Genomic DNA, 24,072 nt, shown 5'->3' with positions numbered 1-24,072 from the left:
TCTGTGAACCACAAGGCACTTGCATCTGGAAAGCACAATATGTGAGCAAATCAGTATCTGTGTTTTCTTGCAAAGAAGGGTAAAAAAGGAAAAAGAAAAATGCTAAACAAGCTGAGGAAATAATTGCCTTAGTACCACAAATTTCCCACAGCACTGGAGGATGCCGGTCCCACTCAAGTGATGTATATTAGTCACGATCAGCACACATAAAATCACCCTGAAGATACTAACTACTAACAACTGTTACAGGATTTTACAAGAGTGTGTTTCTTGTACCAGTGTCTAGAAACATCACATTAAAAACAAACAAACAAGATCAGATAATTGCTTTGAGTATGGTTTCTGTTAGTTCGGGGTCCTAGATTGTTTTGCACGTGTGCCTGGAAAGCTGAGCACAGCCTTGTGTTTGTCCTCTGCTCATCTCCCCCGGGAGGAACGGGACATGTCGGTGTAATTACACCACTGGAAATCTGGCCGCAGACTGGAGTCCCTTAAGACCCTCAAACAGTCACTAAAACCCACACAGATTCCTTTGGAGGGCTGATGCTTTAATATTCCTCCGGCTCTGCGGTGTCACTTCAAGCTTTAGAGCACACAAGCAGTTATAAAGGGCCAAGCCTGGTCCCACAGTCACCAGTGTTACGTTCCTCCTAAACCTTATCCTGTAAGAGAACAGAGACTTGGCTGCTGGTGGCTGCTGTTTCCATAACATCAGGCAAGCGTGGGACATGTGGACAAACAGAAAACTGTCCTGAATGGACACCAACCTTATCTTACTCTATTTTTCTTAAAGAAATTCTGTCTCAGAGGGGCCTGCTACCAGGGCCCCCACAGGATTGACAATGTAAGGAATCTTTTCAGCTGGTTTAACCTAAGATTTGGGTTGCAAGTGATGCTCATTTGGCAGGGACATGGTAAATCAGATCAGGGCTCCAAGAGGATGCTCCCATGAAGTCCCACCACACTCAGATAAGCACCCATAGCACGTGCTGCACCACATACACCACTTCTAGTTCCACCAGCTCAAGCGGTGGGACCTGGCAGGAAGTTCTGCTTCTACTCTAAGGAACAGATAAAGATTTCACTTAAAATGAGATAAATGTTTTATGTCTTCTCCAAGAACTGCAGAGTCAACAGAAATACCAAGGGCCAAATCCAGAGGAATCCTGTTACTAACTCAAGATCCATCTAGAGTTACACAGCGTCCACAGCGCCACAGAGGAAGCTTCTCCCTTTGCACAACAGTGCCAGGTTGAGATCAACGACACAAGAAAAAGAATGCTTACAAGGTCTTTTCTGTAATTGCAACAAGAAAGAGAAAACCAAATCACAAGAATTTCAAAAGACCAATCAAAGGTAGAAATGCATTCCCCAGCCCTGCGCGGGGAATCCATTTCTGGACAGCTGCCTAAAACTCAGCATCCGCCTCGCGCTGGCTCGACCCCCATCGCTCTTGGCAGGTGAGATAGAAACTCGGTTATAAAATGAGCCCTATATTTTACAAGTTTCATAAACATTTTTTTAAAAAAAACTATAATATGAGGTATTCTCAGAGATCCTGTGCCAGAGAGTAATATGGTCTAACTTGGAAACAGAGTTACCACCTGTTCATGGCAACCACTCCTTTAATCTTCATTTCTGTTTTATGAGCTGACCAACACTATTTTATTAGCTGACAATTAGTTTAGGTTGATTTAATTAAACAAAATTGATTATACTCCCTCTTCCTTCAAGGGCAAACTTTCTGCGGGACTAGGGCTTTGAACAACTTGGACACTGTATCAATACAACTATATTCCCCATCTTTTTGTTAAAAACAGTCGAACGACAATTCAGGTAAATACATGTCAGTGCACACAGGTATGTGTCAAAAAGGCAGGTTCTGGGATCCTGGTTACAAACAGAGGTGACAGCTTGACACCAGGTAGCACCACTACTTAACTGGTTTAAAAAGTTGCCACCTCTGCTTTAAGTATGAGTGTGTCTGCACCTCACAGATGGACAATACATCAGGTAGGAAAGAGATAGCTGAAAAATCACCCAATGTGGAAAAAAACCCTCTCATTTATTATTTTTCAAGGAGATTGATTCCCTAAAGCACATGGCTGCAGAGGTGCTGGAGTCAGTGAACAGAAGGGGCAGCGCGGGGTGGAACAGCAGGCACAGCCAAGGGGGCAGTTTTAACTGGCACCGGGAGGTGGTTCATTTAAGTAAATCAAAGATGGACACACGGCCGCTGTCTACTGGTGTCAGACAGAACTGTGACACCTGGTGCTTGAAGTTGATGACAAAAATCTGTTGACATCAACAAGCCACCTGCATCTTGAACAGATTCCTGTACAATAGATGTTGCATGCTAGGCAAGGGAAGGTTTTCTGTGCACACAGACACTCCTGAATCAGCACTGGGGATAAAGTACCATGTGTCTGAAAAACACTGGTCTACCATGGAAGAGATGGCATAGGCTAGATACCTCAGCTTTAATATGTCTTTGGATTTCTTTTCATGCATTATTGTAGCTGTTTTCTTCTCTTTTTTCTCCCCTTAATCTTTTTAACATTTTCAGAGCTATACCGAGAAGAAAGTCCTGACTGCGCAAATGTCTCAAGTTCAGCACATGCTCCACGTTACACACACAGGCAGGTGCTTAAACTGTCAGGTATCAGTCAGACTGAGGCACATCCATCCAGACAGGTCCTACAGATATTTATGTTCGGCTCATTTTAAAGATTCAAAGCAATAATTGGCCAAGATCAGCAGCATTAAGAGCCTTTCAAGCGCCAGCCCTTCCCGAGCTGAGCTTGAGCGGAGCATTCGAGGATGAACTTTCTCATGTCACAATTTCCTAAGTCCCGATTTGCAACAAGGCAGAACTCAGCAGTTGATTCTGTCTGCAGAGCTTGCAGCAGAGGCTGCGGCAACCACTCAGCCATGGAGGATGGATAGAAATGACTGTAACAGTAGTAGACATTTGGGTGCAGTTAAGTATAGACAATGCTGTAGTCAAATGGCTGTTCTTCAAGATATATGTTGCCTTTGACACTGACAGAGCCTTGAAAAGCAAACCACCACCATTAGTTATAACTCTCTGGCAAGAAAAGCTCTAATAATTTTGACTAATTGTCATGGAAAGTTACTCTGATTGCAAATCTGACAGTTATAAAAATCCAATTTTGGAATTCCAAACAGGCCAGAAACATAATTAAGCTCTACATTTTAACACTCTCTTGATCAATGGTGGGGTAAAGGAGACCCTTCCAAGAGCTTTGTTTTGAAATGAATGGCGCCATATTGATGAAACAACTTGGACACAAACCAGAAATTAAATTGAAAGTTTAAACAATGCAGCTGTATTTTATCATCCTGTATTGTCAAGATTTAACAAAAATAGCTCCTAAACAGAGCCACATGTTTTGCCTGTTGCCCAAAAACTGAAGGTGAATTTTAAACCCCTTTCCTAAACTGCAGGATGCCAAGATTTTTCAGCTAGAAGTTATTATTAGGACACAACAGTATTTCATATAAGTCTTGACAATGGTTTTGTATGGTTTCTGTAAAAGCAACTTCATTTTTTAAATCAGAGATGGCTTCGACGAGTGATGCTTCAAAAAAAATGGAATCTCTGTTGTATATTTCTTCTTGTTCCATATACACATGGTACCAGCAAAAATAAAATCTCATTATAATCAGAGGAATAATCAATACAGGGATTATAAAAAGGATTCCCCCCTCATCCTACATATCATTAATGAACATTGTCAGCTGCCTTCTAATCGCAGGGCTTAGAGACAGATCTAACGAGGGTATATCATGTGTTTCAGTGTCACTGAGAAAACCATAGTCAACCCTTACTTTGAGAGTTCTCTCTTGCCTTTGAGAATTAAGATATGATGGAAAAAACACTTGTTAGTTACAACACTCTGAGAACCAGATCTTTGATAATTCTTGCAAATTGGTCAAGGTACAGGAGACAGAAAATGTAGAAGACGACTTAGTCTTTTTAATATCCAAGGCTGGATTTGCACAGCTGGAAAATTAAGAAAAACGCTCTGGTTTTTGGCTTGTCATCTGTCCAAATAGCCTAGAGGATTTCAGGAGGTGCAACTCATACAAATTAAATGGGATTCTATCACAGTTATTTACTGGAGTGTAGTATTTAAGATTGCAAGATTCAATTCCACGCTGAGTAAAAATTTGCTGAAAACTGAATAGCATGTTAATAACAGCCTTTCCCATAAAAGTCTAAGTGTTCAATCTCAGTTTTGAATCCCTGTAATCCCAGAACCAGGACAGAAAAAGCGCTCCAGGACTGTAACCCTCCAGCTGAACAGGTCCAACGGCTCAACCCTCACATATGCTACAAGAATGAGGTATTTTAATTGGATCTATCAGGAAGCTTGCAGAGGGATGCATGCAACTTTCATCCCAGTCCACTGGATGAAGGAAGGGAGATGAGCCATAAAGAGATAAAAAAGCTGGGAACAAAGAGATCCGCGTGGTTCCTCCCAGCCTCTCTCATGCTGGATAAAGACGTCTGTGAGATCCTGAGGTCAGGCGGAAACCTCTGACAATGACTGTCTGTAAGTCTGAGTATCTTTTACCTTCCTGTGTGACATGGACTTTCCAATAGCACAAGAAACAATTTCATTGGAAAGCTGCTGTGGAGCTTCACCCATCATCCGTTCCACTCACATGCTCCCATGTACAAACCATTCCTGCTAGAAGAGCGCTGAGTTGGACACCATATGCACTGAGAATGCAGCATGACAGGAGGGCTATGAGCAGGCTGTTACCCCGAGATAACAAGCAAGTAGCCCCACCAGCAGTTATCCTGAGATAACAAGCAGGTAGGCCCACCAGCAGCTCGTTGTGCCCATCTCGGTGGACTCAGCTCCATGCCGTGCTGTGCTGGCAGGCAGAACTACACCGGTACCCGCATTTAAGGCAATTTCTTTGTGTGGGATGGTGCTGACACAGCCATAGCAGCCATGCCAACGTCACTCAACATCACTAACACTGTGCTGCATCACATGGTGACGGTGGAAGTCCTGCAGACCAAGCCAGGCACACAGGGATGCTCAGCCCTCTGGGGATATCCCTGTTTCTCCCTCTTCCTCCTCCACACCCCGCTCCGAGAGGGAGCCGAGATGACTGGTGTAAATGAGCGCTAGATACACAGGTAGACAGGCAGACAATGAACTTCAATGAGATGAACACTTTTCTTCATGTTTCAGGTCACTGACTACTACACGTGGATGTGGTACATCCTGCCCTTGCATATCTTAGAGCTACTAAGTGTATTACAGAGGCTGACAGACTCACTATAGTAATAGAGGTCATATATGCTCTTTGGGCAGACCATGAGAAATGCTATTTTTCCTCAGCTTTTCACCCAATATATTACTGCATTGCAAATTCTCATGGTCATTAAATGCTACCTAAATGTCGGGATGAGATGGTTCGTAATGAGGTTGCTACTCCCATCCATCTGCCACTGTTCAATATCTCACGAGCATTTTATCTCTCTTATCAGACTAACAAGACTGTAAAAGAAGTAAGATAAACACCAGTCAGATAACTTGGATGTTATAGCCTCAGATGCGAATATTGACTTCAAAAGGGCACCGTACTTTACAGCCAAGGGCTTTGCTGACGTGGCTAAGGGCTCAGAGGGGGAAGCACCTACCTGTACTGCTCTGTGCTGTGCCAAGTTTGCTCTACACTCCTTTCATGGCTGATGAACATGCAACAATGCTTGATAAAAACAGTGTCTGCTACTGATCAAGTACTCATTGCTTTGTATCACACTTGAATCTAACAGGAAGAAATGTCCAAGAAGATGTATTGTCTAAGTTCAATGTTTTATCAAAACCAGATGAGCACACATAGCCCAAGGTCCTGGTCAAAAGCCAAAACATACAAGCAGGAAACTGCAAGCGGGTAAAATGTGACACTTGAATAAAAAAAAGGGGTCATTACCTTTGTGCCAAAAACAAAGGCATTTTTACCATGATGGTACAGTATATCTGGAACACCTCTGCCTCCTGAAACAGAACACTGGGATTGCAACAAAGCCTCTTCATGTCAGGGTCTGCTAAATGGCAATCCTAGCTCAGACCACCGCTGGGCGATGCCCTCCAGTGCCTTCTCTTTTACACATTCATTTACACAGATGCATACACACATGCACATACCCTTGTGTCTGTGCCGAGAGGAAAACCGCTTCCATCACAGCTATTTTTACTCTTTTCAGACTATTACTGAGAAGCTTTCTGAACAATTTCCTTCCTGCTATGGCCTTGGGCTTCAGTGGAGAACCTTGTCCAGCATTCTTCTCAAAGACAGGCCCTTATGGTGGAGAATAAGCAATACAGAACTACCAGTGGTTTAGCCCCGACGTTCTGATGACCACCCACACCCCTTCACCTGTCCCTTGCTCCACTCTCTCAGCTGCACTTTTTCAGTCTAAGTCTCTTTGGTTTTCACTGAAACCAAATTCAGAGTCATCAAGACTTGGAGAGATGGAGCTGTGTTTAAGCTGGAATAGACATGGCTTTTCTAATGCAAAGCCCAAGCTTCCTCTACAGTTTCATCAGCTCTCAGCTGCTAAGGAAACAAGAGTTCAGTGGTGCTTACTGAACCCATGTTTAACTCCCAGGACGCCAGCTCAAAGTACCAGTTGGCTTGTGGACTTCAGATACCTGCCATGGGCACTTAAGCAAAGAGAGTCTAAAGCATCTGTGACAAGAACAAGAGGGGAATATAAGGCATTGAACCATCATCCAGCTACGCTAGCACATTTTTTATGTGCTAAATCATTTTTTTCAATTAAATTCTAGCAAGAAAACATATACGGAGTGAGTTTGTCACATTCCTGGTAAGGAACAACCCACCATTGCCTATTGAAAAAAAGCTGCAGGGCAAGAGGAAAGGTCTCCAAATGCCCACAAATTCCTCACTCCTCAACCCCAACACACACTGCGCCATCCCAGCCGCGTCTCTGCAGCCCCACAAAACCCACCTTCATTCTGCACCAGGAAAATTAAAAGCAGAAGAGGCATGCTAGCCCCTGGTCATTTTAAGTTGTCTGTCCAGTCAAGGTGAAAGAGTCTCATGGAAAAGGCACTGCCCCATCCACTGCCACATACACACCAGCCACGGGTCCCTCGGTAACATGTCCCACCCCCCGCCATTGCTGAAAAGTAACATAGCTGTTGGAAAGAACTGGAAAATAGTTTTTAAGCTTCATTAAAATATTTCAAAAAGTCACTTTGATTTAAAACCCACCTTAATAAAGCCATATTTATAGTTTCTTTCCACAGTCTTCATCCATTTATACAGCTGCAGTTCCTCTAAAAGACAGTTCAAAGAAATGCAGCTCCAGGCACCCAGTCAGAGTCTAAAAATCCACTGTTGAGTTGCCCAAGGTTTTACTAATAAAATTTGTCTTCAGCAATATAAATTGAAAAATCAAACCAGAAACCTGCTCACAATCTCCTGCAGTGGGTTTTTCAATCTGCGGCTCTACTCCATGAAAAAAGGTGTTCCACATGACCTCCGATTGCTGGAGGGAGATAAGGAAAGAAACATGGTAAGTAGGTGTTGAAACTTCTTAGAAATCTGACTGTACCCTGGGGCATTTTCATCTGCTCAAAGGCACTCCACTTCTGGTTCGCAGATCAGAGCAGCCACTTGATGACTTCTAAGAGAACAGGTCAACTTGCAGCCGTCTCCTTCCATGGCCTCTGACAAAAGGTCGCTCCCTAGTTCAGGCTCTCACACAACCCCTCTTTTTCCAATGAAAGGGGATTTCTCTTCCCCCTCACTGAGGTACAAGATGCCCCGAGGAGCAGCAGCCAACTGCAAGGGCACAACACACCCCGAGCAGCTCTCACGATGCTGCTCCCATGAGTGTCAGTGAGATCCCAGATTGCTCCAGGTACTAATGGAAGAGTACAACTGAATTTCCTACCAGTGCTTGGGTTACAGCCTTGCAGCTCACCCAGTAAGTTACGGGTCAGAATTCAAGACTAGAAAGAGCAGATAAAGCTGGAATTGCTGAACTCATCCAATAACCAAAAGCATTTTATGTTCTGCAACTATATTACGCAACATTAAAACTAAGATAGTATCAAAAGGTGCACAGAGAACTTAAATGAAGATACTTGTTTTCCTAGATTGCTACCCTTGAGCTATAGCAGACTTGAAGGTTTTACAATCTGGTTTTGGTATGAAAAAGAAATCCATAGCACAGAACCTGGGGAAGCAATCAGGGATCGCACAACCTCCTGTTGAGAAAGCTCTCCAAGCCCCAGCACTGTGTTCACAAGAGCAAGTCCTCTCCAGTCCCAACCAAAGCAGGACAATCAAAGCCTGGAACAGCAACACCAGCTCTGATCCCATCACAAGTCCCTTGTTACACATCACAGCCCACCCTGTCAGTCTGTGGGGACAGTGGCTCCCGTGGTGTCAGTGAGGGTGGCACCTGGTGCCAGGGACACGCAAGTTTGGCAGGAGGATGCCCCAGTCGAGCACGTCAAAAACAAGCAGAGCTCAAGGCAGGTACTCAGCTGGTCTCAGAAAAAAAAACAGCTGGGAGCCCTGCTATAGAGAGAAGAAATACGGCTGGGAGAGGAAAGTTTTCAGCTGTTAGCAACTGTTCTGTGCATAAGAGTATTTTGCCAAATCTATCAGTGCAGCACTTCTTCAAGGTCTCCATTATTCCCATGCAAAAAAGGGAATGTTCAGGGCTGCGGGAGCTGCCATCTGGCAGGTCCTGCTGTATCTGCAAGCTTTTTCAATGCTTATACAGGGCCCTGGTCTGAGTGGTCTCCTGGTGCTACTGAAGCTTTGCTGTTAAATACCAGAGCGCTAGTGAACTTGCAAAGTCCATCAGTACACAAGCAAAGTTGGGGTTATGTTTTATTTTGGTTTTTTTTTTTTTTTAAATTTCAAACCACAAAAACCCTTATTGAAGGGCCAACAGATGACAAATAGGACAAGAGTCAAGTGTGTTATCAGTAAATGGGGACAACCAAATTTTGAGCTTGCAATGTAACATGTTGACTGAGAAATGCGGGAACTGGCCTGATTAGGAAATGCCCGTAAGACCAGCCCGTCTAATGAGAACCGCAGGACAGGGGATATCTTTACCGGCCAGGCTCTACATCCCAAAATTCTTTAATTTCAGTTCCTATGAAATTCCAGTGCTTCTCAGATAACATCTAGAAGGCAAACGTTACCACAGCACAATCTCCAAGGAAGCAAATTTCAAAATTGAAATGACCTTTGAAATATTTGCCTACATCACTTTTGCCAAGAAACTTGGGGCAGTTTCATCTTTCATTATTGTTGATTCTCAACTTTTGGCAAATAGTGCATTAGGTTATTATTAGTAGCAGTATTTTAAATTAGTGCCCGAGAATCCATTTGTCCTTTGGTACTGAAAGAATTTGAAAGGGGAAAAAAATTAATAATAATAATAAAAAATACCCCCCAACTCAGAAATTAAGACTCAGCTAGCTAGCATGCCTGGATTCAATCTATGGCTCCTCAGAAATCACAAGCCAGTGGAAGATTAACTTAAAATCATGGGATGGGAACGCATATGGAATTTTCATTCTGCTTACAGGAGGGTAAATTGCATTTTTTTAATCTCTGAAGCTCAGCTGATGTTTCAGTTAGTCCGTGGCTGACAGATATCTGCCCAGCTGCCTCCTCTTTACATCTGCATGGGATGGATTTCTCCATATACATTAGATTTTGCTTAAGATAATGTGTCGACTCTCGCTCACTCACAGCGCAGGTAGGAGAATCCTCTGCCTGTCCACACTTCCCAAAAGTGAGGGCACCCTTCCCTGCCATGTTCCGTGAACAAAAAAATACTACTGAGAGGGTTACAGTCTCCTGGGGACACAGACAACTGCTTTCTTATTTCACACCCCTTGGATACAAGCACCTAACACCAGATGTGCATGGAATATTTCATTCATAGACCACAAAATAGTTTGGGTTGGAAGGGATCTTCAAAGGCCATCTAGTACCACCCCCCTTGCAACGAGCACAGACATCATTCTATAGAGAGTTACCGACTTCCCTCATCATTTTTCAATTAACAAGCAATTACGTTTAGCATCAGCCAGGACATGGGGTCTTCTTTCAGAAGGCAAGTTGTACCACAAAGTCACGTGTCATACAAGAACATTGACACCAACTTTAAAAACTAATATATCCTGAACATTTTTCATGACAACCTTCCCCCTTGTAAACCAAGACCTCTGATTCGGACAAACCACAAAACGCTGCCCAAGCCATGACCACTTTGGTAGCAAAATATAACATACCCCTCCCCCAGATACCTTGGCCTTGCCTATGCTAGTCCAGCTGTTTTATTTTGTGAACTGGAATCTAAATGCGCAGGCAAAAGAACCACGTGGTTTCAGACTCACCGATGCACAAGGGGATTTTCTCTAATAATCCCATTCATCATTACAGAAGCTCAATGTGTGAACGATGATCCCTAATATCCCCCAGGGAGAGCTAAGAGTCTCAAATTCAACAGGCCATTCACGGGGTTGCATCTGTGGATCTTAGAAATATGATTAAGTGCCTTAAGCAGAGGAAACTGGTTTTTCTTTCCTTCCTTTTAATGAACAGCTCAGAGTTTAGAATATAGGAAAGAGACAAAGTGCCTGAAAATAGTCAACAGTGCATCAGAAGAATCTGGAAACTTCATGTCTTGAGTTTCTTAGAGATAATCACTACGTGTCGGGCTAGCAACAAATTTTACATCTTCTCTCTTGTATATTAACATGAAAAGCTAGGAGGAAAATGTCACGCTTACCTGGCAGAACCAAGGCTCTCCCAACCTGGACAAAACCACACAAAAGGCCACACATCCAAGGTGGAACCATGCCAACCTGCGCCAAGGCAAGATCCACCCCCTTTTACCATCAACTCAACAGACAAGACTCCCATTGTGAGTGTATAAACAAAGTTTTGTGTTAACTGCGTTAATGATGTCATGGCTAGTAACTCTTCCCCCTGACTTTCAGTTATTTCCCCATGTTTTTCACAGGTCATAAATTGCAAGTTCTGCTAACCAGCAGTGCTAACAGTATGGGGTTTTCCCTTTTTTTTCCTCTTCTCACTTTATTCTCTTCCCATAACAAGTTTTAGTTATTTGAAAAAAATAGACTGATTGTGACTATATGCAAAATGTCCATCAATAAAATCTCTGCACAGTTTAAAAACCGTAAGCTGACAGTGGCCTCCAGCACCGTTCTCCTGGGGACACTCCAGCGTTTTCCAGTTTCTGTGTCACAGCTTTGCCCACAGCCTTTTGAGACATTCAAGACTGACAAATTACGGTGCAAAGTTCATAGCAAGAAGCACTCTGATGAGGGCTCTGATAAAAAGATCAAGCAAAAAACCTGCTTTCAATTGTTTTTAGCTAGTGTTGAAGGACAAATCTTGGTAAGCACCATCAAGGATAGAGGAGCAGCAATCAATAGCTCAACTGCTGCAATGAAGTCACCAGTGATGCCACTCTGACCTGGTTCTCAGTCAAACACCCAGATCAAAGGAGCAAGCTGCTTGAATTTCTCTTTCTCACGGCTTACATTAAGTACTACTTAATGCAATATGATGTTTCACCATTGTATTCTAAAGACAGTCAGGCAACACTGAAATACTGTTCTCATGGCAAAATTACTTGGTTATGTTATATATTCTACATATGTGATCATACAGATTTAACATATAGGCCATTCTAACTGTGTAAATTGGGACCAACTTCATCAAAGCCAGCAGAACGATGCTGCCACATGGCCAGTGTAAGATGAGAAATGGGGCTGTTGCCTTCAACCCTCAGCTGACGGAACACTGGACTACATAATGGAGGAAGCTCTTTTTAAGAGGGGAAGAGGCGAAAAGAAAAAGCAAGGTCAGACCACACAGAAAAAAATTGATATTTCTTGACTTTGAACTCATTGCCCACTTGCCTGAGCCACAGAAGTTACTTCAGCAGCATTGTGACATGCTGGAGTTGGAGAGTGGTGACAAGGAGCCGGAGCAATGGTGTGGCCTCTGCCAGCCCCACCACAAACTGCTAGTGATGCCATATTCCTCTTCTGTGCTTTACTCCTTTTGCTTGCTAAAGAGTCTACAGTATGTAACATAATGCCTGTTACAGGAAGGAGAATTTAATGCTGAATCTGGGAAAGCCAGGGAATTATCAAGAGATTTCCAACAGCTGATGGCTGCTCTGCAGGAAAATCCAGCTGCTCCTTTCCATGGGGTGACCTGTTAAAGTTGGAACAGCAAATTTCCAAACCAGTCTCTAGCCACGCCTGGAACAATGAAGCATAAATAAATTAAATTCTTATCTCAGAAAAAGCTTATGAGTGTCTCAGTCTGTATGCAAGCTTTTCAGGAAATAGGGAAGGGGGAGAAAACCTTCCAAAAATTCTGTGCTAAACTCATTTATACTTTTTGCAGTCAGAGAAAGGGAAAAAATGAATAAGAGAAGAGCAACCTTTTGTCAGACAGAACAAGCAATGCTGTCTGTAGGTGAGCAGAAAAAGTCCTTTAGATTCTGGCACTCACCCCTCATTGATGCTAGCAGGAGTTCATCTGCACACCGCTATGGCTGCCACAGGCTTCCTGCTTGAGCACAACCTGCGATTCCCCTCATAAAAATCCACCGAAGAGTAACTAGTCCTGCATTAGCCGTGCACAGCCTGCAGACATGGTCTCAAAACACTCACCAAGCAATGCCAGTTCCAATCCCAAAAACCTGTGTTCGTACCAGCCAAGAGCATAGGCTGGCAGGACAGGGAGGTGACTTCAGCCACATACTTGCTCTGTAGCAGAGCTGGATTTCCTCAAAGCGCAGCATTTTGCCCTGTCCTTCGAAAGGATGCAAATTCCAAACAAGCGTTAACGCTCAGAAGATCTTTCAAAAGCTTTTGCATCTTATGTGGACACCGTGGGGTCGCAGAAGCTCCAGCGCTCGCTGCAAGGGTTACGGAGAGGGAACATTAAAGGCTTGCAGTGACATTTGCAGCTACGCTCATTAGCAAAGGTCTCAAAGCAACAAACACCTGAATAAAAACTGTAAGGGCTACTGAAAATTCCTTATAATGTGACTATTGGAAAGCTGTCTTCTTGCAGGCCAGAGCAAACCCAAAGTTAAGGCTGTTGCTTTTACCTGGCGATAAACTATTCCACATGAAAACGGAGTGCAGGATGTAAAAACAAAGAGCAGTTACGACATGAAACAAATGTCTCCTGAATTCAGTCATTTCCCACAGGGAGTAAAAGTTAATCACATAACCTAAAGACCAGGCAACTCTATATAAAAGTAATGATGCAAACCATTCTTGAAAAATAAAAAATAGATCTTTGCCTGTCCTTAGATTTTGCCATTAAGACCATTATTTCAGTTTGACCTCTATGTCACCTAAGATAGAAAAAAATATCCTCACTGTCATAAAACAATACTACTACAGACACTTGTGTTACATTTATCTTACAGTTTTGTGAAAATATTTCTCCCAAGTACTCTGTTAAATATCTAGTGCTTTGCTGAGAAACAGAGGTTCTCAGCAAAAAGACCAAAACTTGCAATCCAAAATTCCGAATTCTGGGCTACATTTTCAGACAAAAACTATCTAGACTTTGGTCAAGGAGGGGTGGGAACAAAACAGGCAATTCAGTAACTTTTAAATTTAGACTAAATGTCAGCTCTCTCCCTTAAAAATGTCAAAGGCAAACGTTCAAACATCCTCCCTAGCACTAATTTTATTAATACTGTCAGCAATTCTCAGTATCTCAATCTAAGACAGTGAGTCAGGCAGCAAATCAATCCAATTGCCAAATCTCCAGAGGGAAAGAAACAACAGGGGAAGGAGGCCAAAGAGATTGCTGATAATGGATATTTAGTCTTTGTGTGGGACAAATACTTTGCTACTTCCTCACACTCCTTTTGCTCTGTTACACTGGGGGCACTCAGTTAGCTGTGGTTTAAATGCCTAAATTTAGCCGTTTAGATTACACTGCCTAGAATTTTCATATGGGAAGAATTCCTGCTTTCCGCTCCCTGAGCAGATTGGCAGCTGTCTCACGGGACATCTCACCAAGTTTGGGGTCTGTGACTTTCCTGTGTGGATCGAGTGATCCCAGTGAGTAACCCTGAGCGCTCAGTCAGGTACTGCTGTGCTTCTTGAGCTTTATTTCCCCTGCAGCCCATTCAACACCAGCACACCTCCATGACCACACCTGCACATCCCCATTAGAGCAAAGAGCCATTCCACCCACGTCAAGTTTCTTGACAGAACGACGCTGAGGACAATGACAGCTGAGACCACGGGAGTCACTTGTTGAACCAGCTACTGAAGCAATTTGGCCATGAAAACTGGGTTTACTCCTTTGCTCCTGTTGGTGGAAAAGAAACCAGACAATGGGGTTTATGCCCTGGACAAAGAGAACATGCCCAGCACCCCAGGGCCTTTAGAGCCATTTGATGTTACCAGCTTGGCAGGACACGATGGCATGTCTGACATCCTATCCCCCAGACAGACACGTTTCCTCTGAAGCACTGCTACCTGCAAGACTTTCCATCCCTGCCTACATTGCAAGTCTAGGAGTCACCTGCCCTACTTTAGGCACCTGAAAGTTAGACATTTAAGTCCAAGCTAGTAGCCTTAGCATCCCTTCACGCTGCAAGGCAAAGAGCAGGTGACACACGTCACTGTGACAAGTCTCCAAGCCAGGTCAGACAGTCTGGAGCAACCTATTCTTCTGCATTGACTGTGTGGGGAGCGTAGCTCACATTTTCACCCAAGGAGCTCACAGCCATACATGATATATACGTTAACCTTTGCTTTTTATGTTCTTTGCTACCAACTTCCTATTCATGCCTTCATAAAAGATTTTCAGCTCTTAAAACAACCAGGCAGCTTGGGTTTCCAATACAGCGTTAATGAAAAATGCAATGTGAAGGGTTTGAGACCTGCTGGGCACCAAATGGCTAATAACCATAGCTGCATTTTCTTGCCAGCATTATTTTTCCTCCTTGGTTATGTGTAGTTAAGGGACTAACGAGAAGCTTCTCCACATGCCTGCACGTGGAGGTTTTATTTCCTTTTCATGTGGGAATTGGGCTCGTGTTTGATTTGCGCTGACCCTTCTTCCCACACAGTGCCAGATCTCTATCGCCTTGGCCGCGGGCCACGCGTTGCGGTTCGAAACGCGGTCCCTCAGGTAATTATCTGAGGAAAATTTACATGGAAATCGATGGTACAAACTCACAGCTGTCAGCCTGGGCTCCGACTTTGGCTGAGCCAGAAAGGGATTCAAAGAGGAAAGTCAGCTTCTAAATATAAATTAAGGGTTGGGTTTTTTTTTCTTCTTCCTTATGTATTTCTAAGAGACAGAAGCGAGGGAAAGGTGAAAAGTGGTTCTTCTTGGGGGGACAAACCTTAGATCCTTCAAGATGCCTGAAAATTTTGAACAAATTACTTTGTGCCTTCAGCTGTTATCATGCAGGACTGGGCACCCTTTCAAAGGGAAATTGCACAGAGACTAAAGCATACGCTCATTGGCACAAAATATCAAGTCATCTGCTAAAAGTATTTGGACTTCTTTGAGAAAGTTAAAACGTTTTACACCCATGATTGTGTTAAAGCACTACAGTAAAAAGAATCCAGTAAACCCAAACACAAAGTGCAAAATTAATAGGTAGGATATCCGCTGATTCACTACGTTATTTCTTAGCTGGGCCTCCAGTACTTTTAACCCTGGGGCTTTCTCTTGCCATACTTGGGTTGACTTCAATCAGTGTCCTTAAGATCCTATTGTTCAGTTTCCCAGATTCTTTTATACTTTCTTCTGGGGGGAAAATCCACATTGGTACAGACTGACCCAGCTGGGAGGCTGAGTTTCAAGGTAGTGCTATAAGTTAAAAAATGAAAAGGTTTCCCTACTTTCAGAGGGGTTTTAAGATATGCCACTCACAAACATACCATCCCAAAGACAAAATCCTGTTAAGTATTCACTTACAAAGGTGATTCCTAGGTTTCTCACCACCTGAGCCACAGTATCTTGAGAGCACTTAGAGATTCTTTCTGGTGAGTCAGTGGTGAACGTGTTCAAGAATTTTTGGAGGACAATGTGAGACCAGGAGTCTGGGCAGAGGAGAAGTGTGATGCTTATCTTTAAACAGGGGAAATAGAAGCCAGGCTTCTATCAATACCGAGAAAAAACGCAGCAGTAAATAACTAGACTATTTATAAGCACCTGGAAGATAACAATCAAATCACTTAACAGCCAACAAAGATCTGTCGAGAGCAAATCATGTCAAACTAATCTAATTTCCTCCTGTAATGAAATACCAGGCCCCTTGAGGACAGAGTCAAAATAGTAGTTTGCACATATCTTGATTCTGGCAAGGCTTCAGTCCTAGTTTTTGGTGACATTTTTGTAAGGCAGCTAAGGATGCAGAGCCTGCACAGGGGACATTGGCAAACTGCTGACAGAATCACACAGCAGTTATCAAAGTTTACCTGACAAATGAGAGGATGCACCGAATAAGGCTCCACCTCAATTCAGGTTCTGCTCTGTGCTTTGGGAACAGTGAAAATAAAGAACATACTCTAAAACAAAATGGAAAACTTATACAAATTGAACACTTAATAACATGGTAATAAGCAAACATCAGTGTTTGTATTGAGGAAAAACACAACAGCAAGAAAGAATCCATAGCATAATGTGAGGCAAAAATACAGATTTTTAAATTGGCAAAGTTGCCTGAATAAAGAGAATTACTTTCAAACAAGCGAGAATCACAAGTAAGGCCAATAGGATGAAGAATGCCTGGATAAGTGCTGGTTCTGAAGAAAAGGCCCTCACTTTTAGAGGGCAACAGGTTAAACTCCAGACACTGATACCACACTGTTGTGACCAAGGTGAGCACCATGCGGGGCTGGACGATGGGCACCCAGACAATAAGGGCTCTGCTGGCCCTCAGCTAGACGCAGCTGCAGATAGTTCACTCCATGGAAAACTGATCCCCTTTAGTTTTGAGTGAACGAGAAAATAATTAAATGTAGCATCTGTCTAGAGAGATAGCACTGCAGGAACAGCGAGCGGGGCATATGCAAGTTGCGCAATCACAGCCCAGGGACATGGCATGCTGTGAAACTTACTCTGAAGCCCACGGACACATCTGTCCCTTAGATATGCAGCAATCCTGTTCTTAGCTCTTGTCTGCATGGACTCTCGGCTACTTACTGCCTTTCTGCTGGTGAACCCGGAAAGCAGAAGTGGTTCTGGAGCAGAACGGCGAGTGGTAGATGCCCCAGGCTGATGTTTCCCCTTCCTCGGTGCTCGGGCTGGAGAAGCAGGGCAGGCGTCTCATCAGCCTGCACATCCCAAAGGAAGCCTCATCTATGCAGAGCTTCCTGACAGCTCCTGGCCTCTCTCTGGAATGTGTTTAATTTAAAAGAGAAAAAGAAGGGAAGAAGTGGGAGCAGGGGGAGAAGAAAGGAAGAAAGATTCCAGGCCCAAGATTTATGGAGAGCCAGGTCAGTGGGAAGAGGGAATTAATAACTAAGGCTTACAGGGTTTTGTGTGCAGATGATGATAACTGGAAATCACTTGGAAATTCACAAGATATAACTGGTAACGGGGCTGAACATGAAGCAACCAAACCCATCTGTTTGGCTGGATCCAAACCTGACGCTTGCTGGTTCACCAGTGCACACAGATTCCTTTTCCCTGTTCCTTTTTCCAGAAAGAGATGAGTTTGAAGTTGGTTGAGGGTGTAATTTGCTTCTTCCAATACTTTCCAATGGTAGATTTGGGAAGAAGCAGAGACTATCCCAAATTCTAAATGAATTGTTAACTGTTCAAATGTTCAAAACTGAAACAATAATAAGAGCTTCAAATAACATAATAATATGCACTAATAGCAACAAAGACAAACATAAACAATTACTATTGCCTTTATATCCACTCTCCCAAATCTTCATCTCAAACAGAAACAAGAACTGGGGTGTATCCTCCACCTCCTGTTATTGCAGTAGATTGGGCTAAATAAACACAGAGCTGAAATGAAACGTCACTGTCACTTGCAGACTGATGCCTCCCATCGCTGCGGCTCCCGGCCCTGACCAGAACTGGTCCATCACCTGCAGTACCAGAGCTCTCCAGCTCAGATTTCAGAGTCTGCAGGCTTTTAGAAAGCGCTTTCATCAGCCACCCATTGCCACTAAAGAGCTAACACCATCCTGCAGTCTGAAACATTAGAGGACAGCAAGTCCAGCGGTTTTAACTGGTTTTAATCCCACGTTGTGGCCACTGAGTCTGAGCCAGGCTTAAGCGTACACCGCAGCTCAGGGGTGAACTCTCAGACTCTATAAATTGCTCCTGAGGAATGCAAGCGATTTACTGTCACTGATTGACTATAAATCAATTAGATTATCTAATTTCTGCCACAAACACAGAGTGTGATAAAGTTACGATGAAAATGTGCAGGAATGCCTTCTCATTTTTAGAGAAAGCAGAAGGCACGGATGAAGCAACCCGCCTAGAGCTTCTGCTCTGCATGAACGAAGCAGACATGGCAACAGCTTCATACTTCATAGCATGAATACTTACAGCTTTTTCATACTCTGAACTAATTAAAAACCCACGGAAATACAGGAACACAATCATTTTGAAGCCATTCCACCAATTGTTACCCACCCTGCAGAATGTTCTATTAACCAGGCCAGACCCGACACCAAGAAGGCATTTATTTCTCTCCTCCTCTTTATTTTCTTCTTCCTGGAGATAAGCGTTACAGCCTGAGCTGGCCATGGGAAGGAGGAACATCCAGACTCTTTCATCAGTGAAATACCAGACTTTTTTTTAAACCCTGTTATGGAGAAATCTCATGTTTAAATGTGACAGGGTCTGTGGATTCGTGCTGAACTTGGGAACTCTCGGGTGGCCTGTGCCTTTTATTAAAGAATCTCAGCTCATTGACTCAGAGCTATAAGCTCATTCTTCTTGTAGATGACCTCAACTGAAGCCTGGTCTGCAGGGTTGGGTAGCAGCTGTCAGGCCCCCTGCTCACAGAGCTGATATCTACTATTCCACCTCTGTTTTTATTGATGATGTCCCATGAAAAGTACAAAAGCATCCTGTATCCCAAACACTGGAAAACCCACATTAAGAGATATGCTGGCACAAACGTTAGGTATGACAACAGAGATCTGCCTATGCTTTTTTCTTTTCTTTATGATAAAGAGAAACTCGATTACAAAGAATTAAGAGAAAGGCAGAGTGATTTTACAGCTTGGTCTGTTGGAAGCCAGAAAGGAATCAGATTAAGAACAAATTGCTTAATTTATTATGTATGTTTCAATGAATCTCACAGCCCTAGTATCTGAACAACCTATAAATATTATCCTCCCAATTCCCTGTGAAACAGGAACATGTAATCCCACATTTTATGTACAAGGAAACAAAATGCTTTGACCAAGATTCAGAGGGTCTGTGGCAGAAAACTGCTCTTTCATACAGTGTGTAGTTAAGCCATGTAACAGCTTGGCACAGATGTTGCACTGTAACACCATGCCAAGGATGTGGCACATGACCAAATTTTTCACAGATTCAAAAAGACTTGGACCAAGTCACAGAAAAATCCATTGAGGGCTACAAAATGGAAAGAAATTGGCTCACAACTAAGATCATGCTTGCTGGATACAGGCTGGCAGAATAGTCAGAAGAATTACTACGCACTTTCCTTTTTACTCACACTTTTCCATAAGCATCAGCTCCCGGCCACTGTCAGAGACAAGAACCAGGACTAGACAGATACTTGTTCTAATCCAGCGTGATCAGTATCATACCTGTGTCTTCATTCTCCATCTGCTATCTTTAACTTCCAAGATAAGGATAACTGATAAGGAATTTCTGTTCTTTATCACAAACTTATGAAGAACAGAAATGTTTGATAAAGTTCTTGTTTAACTCACCTAGGATTCTCAGATGGAAATCAGAGCATGGAAGTTGCCAGCATAATGAGAAAGGAGAGAGGGATGTGATGAGCCCTTATTTCATCAAAAAGCAACCGTTGCACCTTAGCACTGACCTCTTGGACCCTCATGCAGGGGTTACTCAAACATGCAGCTTTTGAGAAGACAGCTGCTAAGGATTTTGCAGCAAGCAAATCCCATTTTAATTCTATCATGATTTTCCTGCTCTTTGGGATAAAGAAGACAGACAGAGGGATCAAGGAAGGAGTACCTGGAAAGCGTCTGCTCTAGCAGGAATAAGCCTCTGCTGCTTTCTCTAGCCCATAATGCTGGGGGCTGAATGCCAAGTGGCATCGTGTCAAACCCTCGTTGTAGGCACCTGGTGGAAGCTCCACAAGCAGCTGCTCCAGGAGGATGGGCTTGAAGACCATAAGGGACTGGGACTGTGGCCAAGTCTTAACATCGCAATGCTTCCTTTGATCTGTTTAGACAGCACTTTCGAGACAGCAGACGATGCCTGGAACAGACCTCTCTTTGCCTATGCACACAGTGACCCAATCTCAAAATTTATACATACGTTCTGCAGCGATCCAGACTGAGGGGTAGACACCCAGGATTTAGCATCAAGTAAAAAAACTTGCTGTAAGGCTGAGGGATGAACCTGCTCAGGAAGGAAATCTGCAAACATCACATACAAGTTACGGGAGGAAGAACAGAGAGACAGAGGCTGCACTCAGTGGGTAAGAACAGGATCTCCTGAGCACAGGGACAGCAGCTGTGGGGAGAAGGGTCTGACCGATGCTGGTCTGACCAGCACAGGTGGGACACAGCTGGCTGAAATCTTTTACCTGCAGCAGAAAGTCAGTCTCAGGCACAGTAACGCTGAATAGTGCTGAGAGTCATAAAACTGCAGTTCAGCTGAACAAAACAGAGTTTGCAAATAGCCAAAAGCACACACAGACACACTCGCCCTGCTGCATCTCCTAATACACCAACGACACATCACCAACTGCAGAATCAGGGTGGACAATCACATGTAGGCTCACCTAACAGAAAAATATGCTTCTTAACATGAGTTTGAACACACGCAACGTTTAAATGAAGACATCACTAAGAAACCTCTGATTTCAGTTTCTGGGCTGCAACGCAGCATTATTGTGGAGCCTTGTGCTGCTTCTCAGGTTGTCTCAGAAAAAGAAACTGCGGAAGCAACAGTGGTATCACAGCTGAAGTTGCAACCATAATTATCTTGTATACTGGTGGCACCCCCACCTAAAACATGCTGTGGTGGGAGCGGAGCAGGAGGACGTGAAGCAGGTTGCTCAGAGCTGCGCAGGGTCAGAACACCCGGCGCTTCCACCTCTCGCACCCGCTTTCCCTGCCAGACGCCCCATGTCTCGCCAGGCAGGAGCAGCATCCAGCTCAGCTCCGTTTCAGTCGCTAGTGACACGCTGATTTATGAGCATCACTGCACAGAACCTCAGGAGCCACCGTAGAGCATGGTGGCGAATCCTCTGTACAAAGCCAATGCTGAAAATCAACTCTGAGCTCTTCTCATGCTGTTAGTGCAACTACACACATGCCACAGCAGCAGCGCTTCCCAGCCCTGGCGCACAGAGGCTGGCAAACGTCTATATGTGAGCTGGTTTAAAAGAGTCTCTTTATTAACTCAAAAATTATCTCAAAAATTATCTGGGCAAGTACAGATGAAGGCCGCTGCAGGAAGATTTCTTGTGCAATAATAAAAGTTACTGGTAGTAACAGCAGAGTCAACTACCAGCTGAGCCACACACAAACCGTGGCTGATTCAGACAACAAGGCTTCCAAAGACAGCAGTAGCTTTAACTTCTGGATGACCCCATGAGTTATTAGGCTAATCCATATCCTTTCCTAAACTAGTAAGAAAAAGAAATGCAGCCCAACAAGGAAGGCTTGAAAGTTTGTTCAAGGGGAAACACATTACAGTTTGCTGCAGGTAAGGGATTATCAGTCTTTCAGAGAGGCCTTGTGGGATTTCCAGAAAATTTTACTGTAGCAGCAAGAAATGATCCAGTTTCAGTAGGAAAGGCTACAGGGGAAGGGGGAGATTGATCCTGCATGTGTTTAGTCTTCAAAGGTTCAGTAATTTCAGCCACTTGGCTGGGCTTTTCTGCTCATGTTGTTTATCTTAAATGATTGTTTGGAGATGCATCCAAAACAAAAAAAATCAGAAACAGAGAGCGAGCACAGGTCCAGCACAGAAAAGCTTCTTGTTCTCCCTGAGCAAGCTGTAAATTTACTCATTCTTAAGCATTTCATTAGGAAAGAACTCATTTTTGATAGGACTCTGGGTTAGGGGTTGGTTTCTGAGGACCCAAGGGCTCAGCAAATTAGCCAGGGACTCCTCACCTCCATGAAGAAATGCTGATTATTATTATTTTTTAATGCTCTCTCACCCTTGGTTCGTGGTTTCCAGAGAAGCAGCAATGAAAACGAGGATAGCATGTAGCGCCCTTGATAAATGACCATGCTGGCGAGCAGCTTCAACAGACAGGGCTTGAAGATGAAATTTAATCCAACATAGTCTCCAATTATTGAATAAATGTGGCAGCCTGGGAAGCAAGCACTGCGGATGGGCTTATTGCATAAAGCACATTTTTTGAGGAGGACTCAAAACTCTTCTGGCTGTTTTGAAATCCTGGCTGGTCTCTGAAGTGTTGCTGGGCTCACCCTCAGTAGGTGGAAGGTCTCGGTCGCTGCCACCCCCAGAAGTGCTTGCTGACATCATATAAAATTAAACATATGAACTATGTTCCCAGCAGCATTGAAAGGTCATTAGTTAGACAACTCATTTCTTTCATTGATATATTAATAATAGCATTTCTTTGGAAAGGTCCAGATTCAGAAATTTGTATGGGAAGTGAAATTTTCCATGAAAATGAGCATGAAAATTTATCCTGCTTCTTAATTAGCATTGCTGATTTGAAGTTTAGGGTTTTTTTAAGATGATGATTAAGTAAAGGAACAAGGATTTCTGTGCCACATTCACTGTTACAATCTACTTGACAGAAACACTCAAAATATTAGTTAATATCTACCTAAGTCATACACGAGATCTCAAGTTGACCAATTACACGGAACAGCTAGTGGTCTTTTATAATAAACGAAACTTTAAAACCACAACACATCCAAGCATTTCTTTTTACTTTTTCTAAACGTGGATCTTGAAAGAAAAAGAAAAGCCATTTAACGGGGCCTTTCTCCCAAGGCACCCCCCTGGGAGGAATCCCTTTCCTGAGCACAGGGAAGGGAGGCAGATACAGCAGCACTTTGCAGATTTGACATAGAATCACAGGATGGTTTGGGTTGGAGGGACCTTCCCAGCTCCCCCAGTGCCACCCCTGCCATGAGCAGGGACATCTTCACCAGCTCAGGTTGCTCAGAGCCCCGTCCAGCCTGGCCTGGGATGTCCCCAAGGATGGGACATGCAGCTTCTTTCATCACCACAGCAATCGGAGCAGACCAGAACCCTTTCTACAGGGTTTTCTACCAGACCTGCAGCTTAGCGATTGTCCCAGGAGGAACTGTCCCCATCCCTGTATCCACAGCCCATCCCAATTCTCGGTTTGAGCGCTGGGCTGGGGGCTGGCAGCACTCAGGCTGCGAGGGGACACCCATGTCCCACATCTGCAGGCTCGTTTCCAAAAGCAGCAGCTTTTCCTTAGGCCTCCCACTATGATGTTGTCCATGACTGAGCTGAATGCTTCACTGTTCCTTTCATCATAGGTGGCTGTTCCCTGGGTTTAGGGGAATTCTGCATACCAACAGAGCACAGTAAGATAATTATGAAGGAAAATAAGTGTCCTAAGCTTTTATCTTCTCCCACTGACTTCCACCAAAGTAGCTTTGGTGGTGGCCTAAGACTATAACATAACATGGAGTGAGGACATAAAGAAAAAAAGGAAAGGAAACAGAAGAAATAAGAAAACAAAACAATGAAAACAACACACAAAGAAAATTACAAAGAGCATCTTGCATTTGTTGATCTTTCCTAAGGTTCACTGACTTC

General features: G+C 43.7%; 1 protein-coding gene across 8 annotated transcripts in view; it reads right to left on the bottom strand.

Moving 5' to 3' along the window:
- The window catches only part of COL26A1 (collagen type XXVI alpha 1 chain), a 159,616-nt gene that overhangs the window by 53,837 nt on the left and 81,707 nt on the right, over positions 1-24,072 (bottom strand). The window lies entirely within an intron of this gene.

This window comes from Streptopelia decaocto, assembly GCF_964273445.1.
Source record: "Streptopelia decaocto genome assembly, chromosome: 18".
Lineage (NCBI taxonomy): Eukaryota > Metazoa > Chordata > Aves > Columbiformes > Columbidae > Streptopelia > Streptopelia decaocto.
Note: the sequence above shows the minus strand (reverse complement) of the source record. Positions and strands in the feature narration are given on the sequence as shown.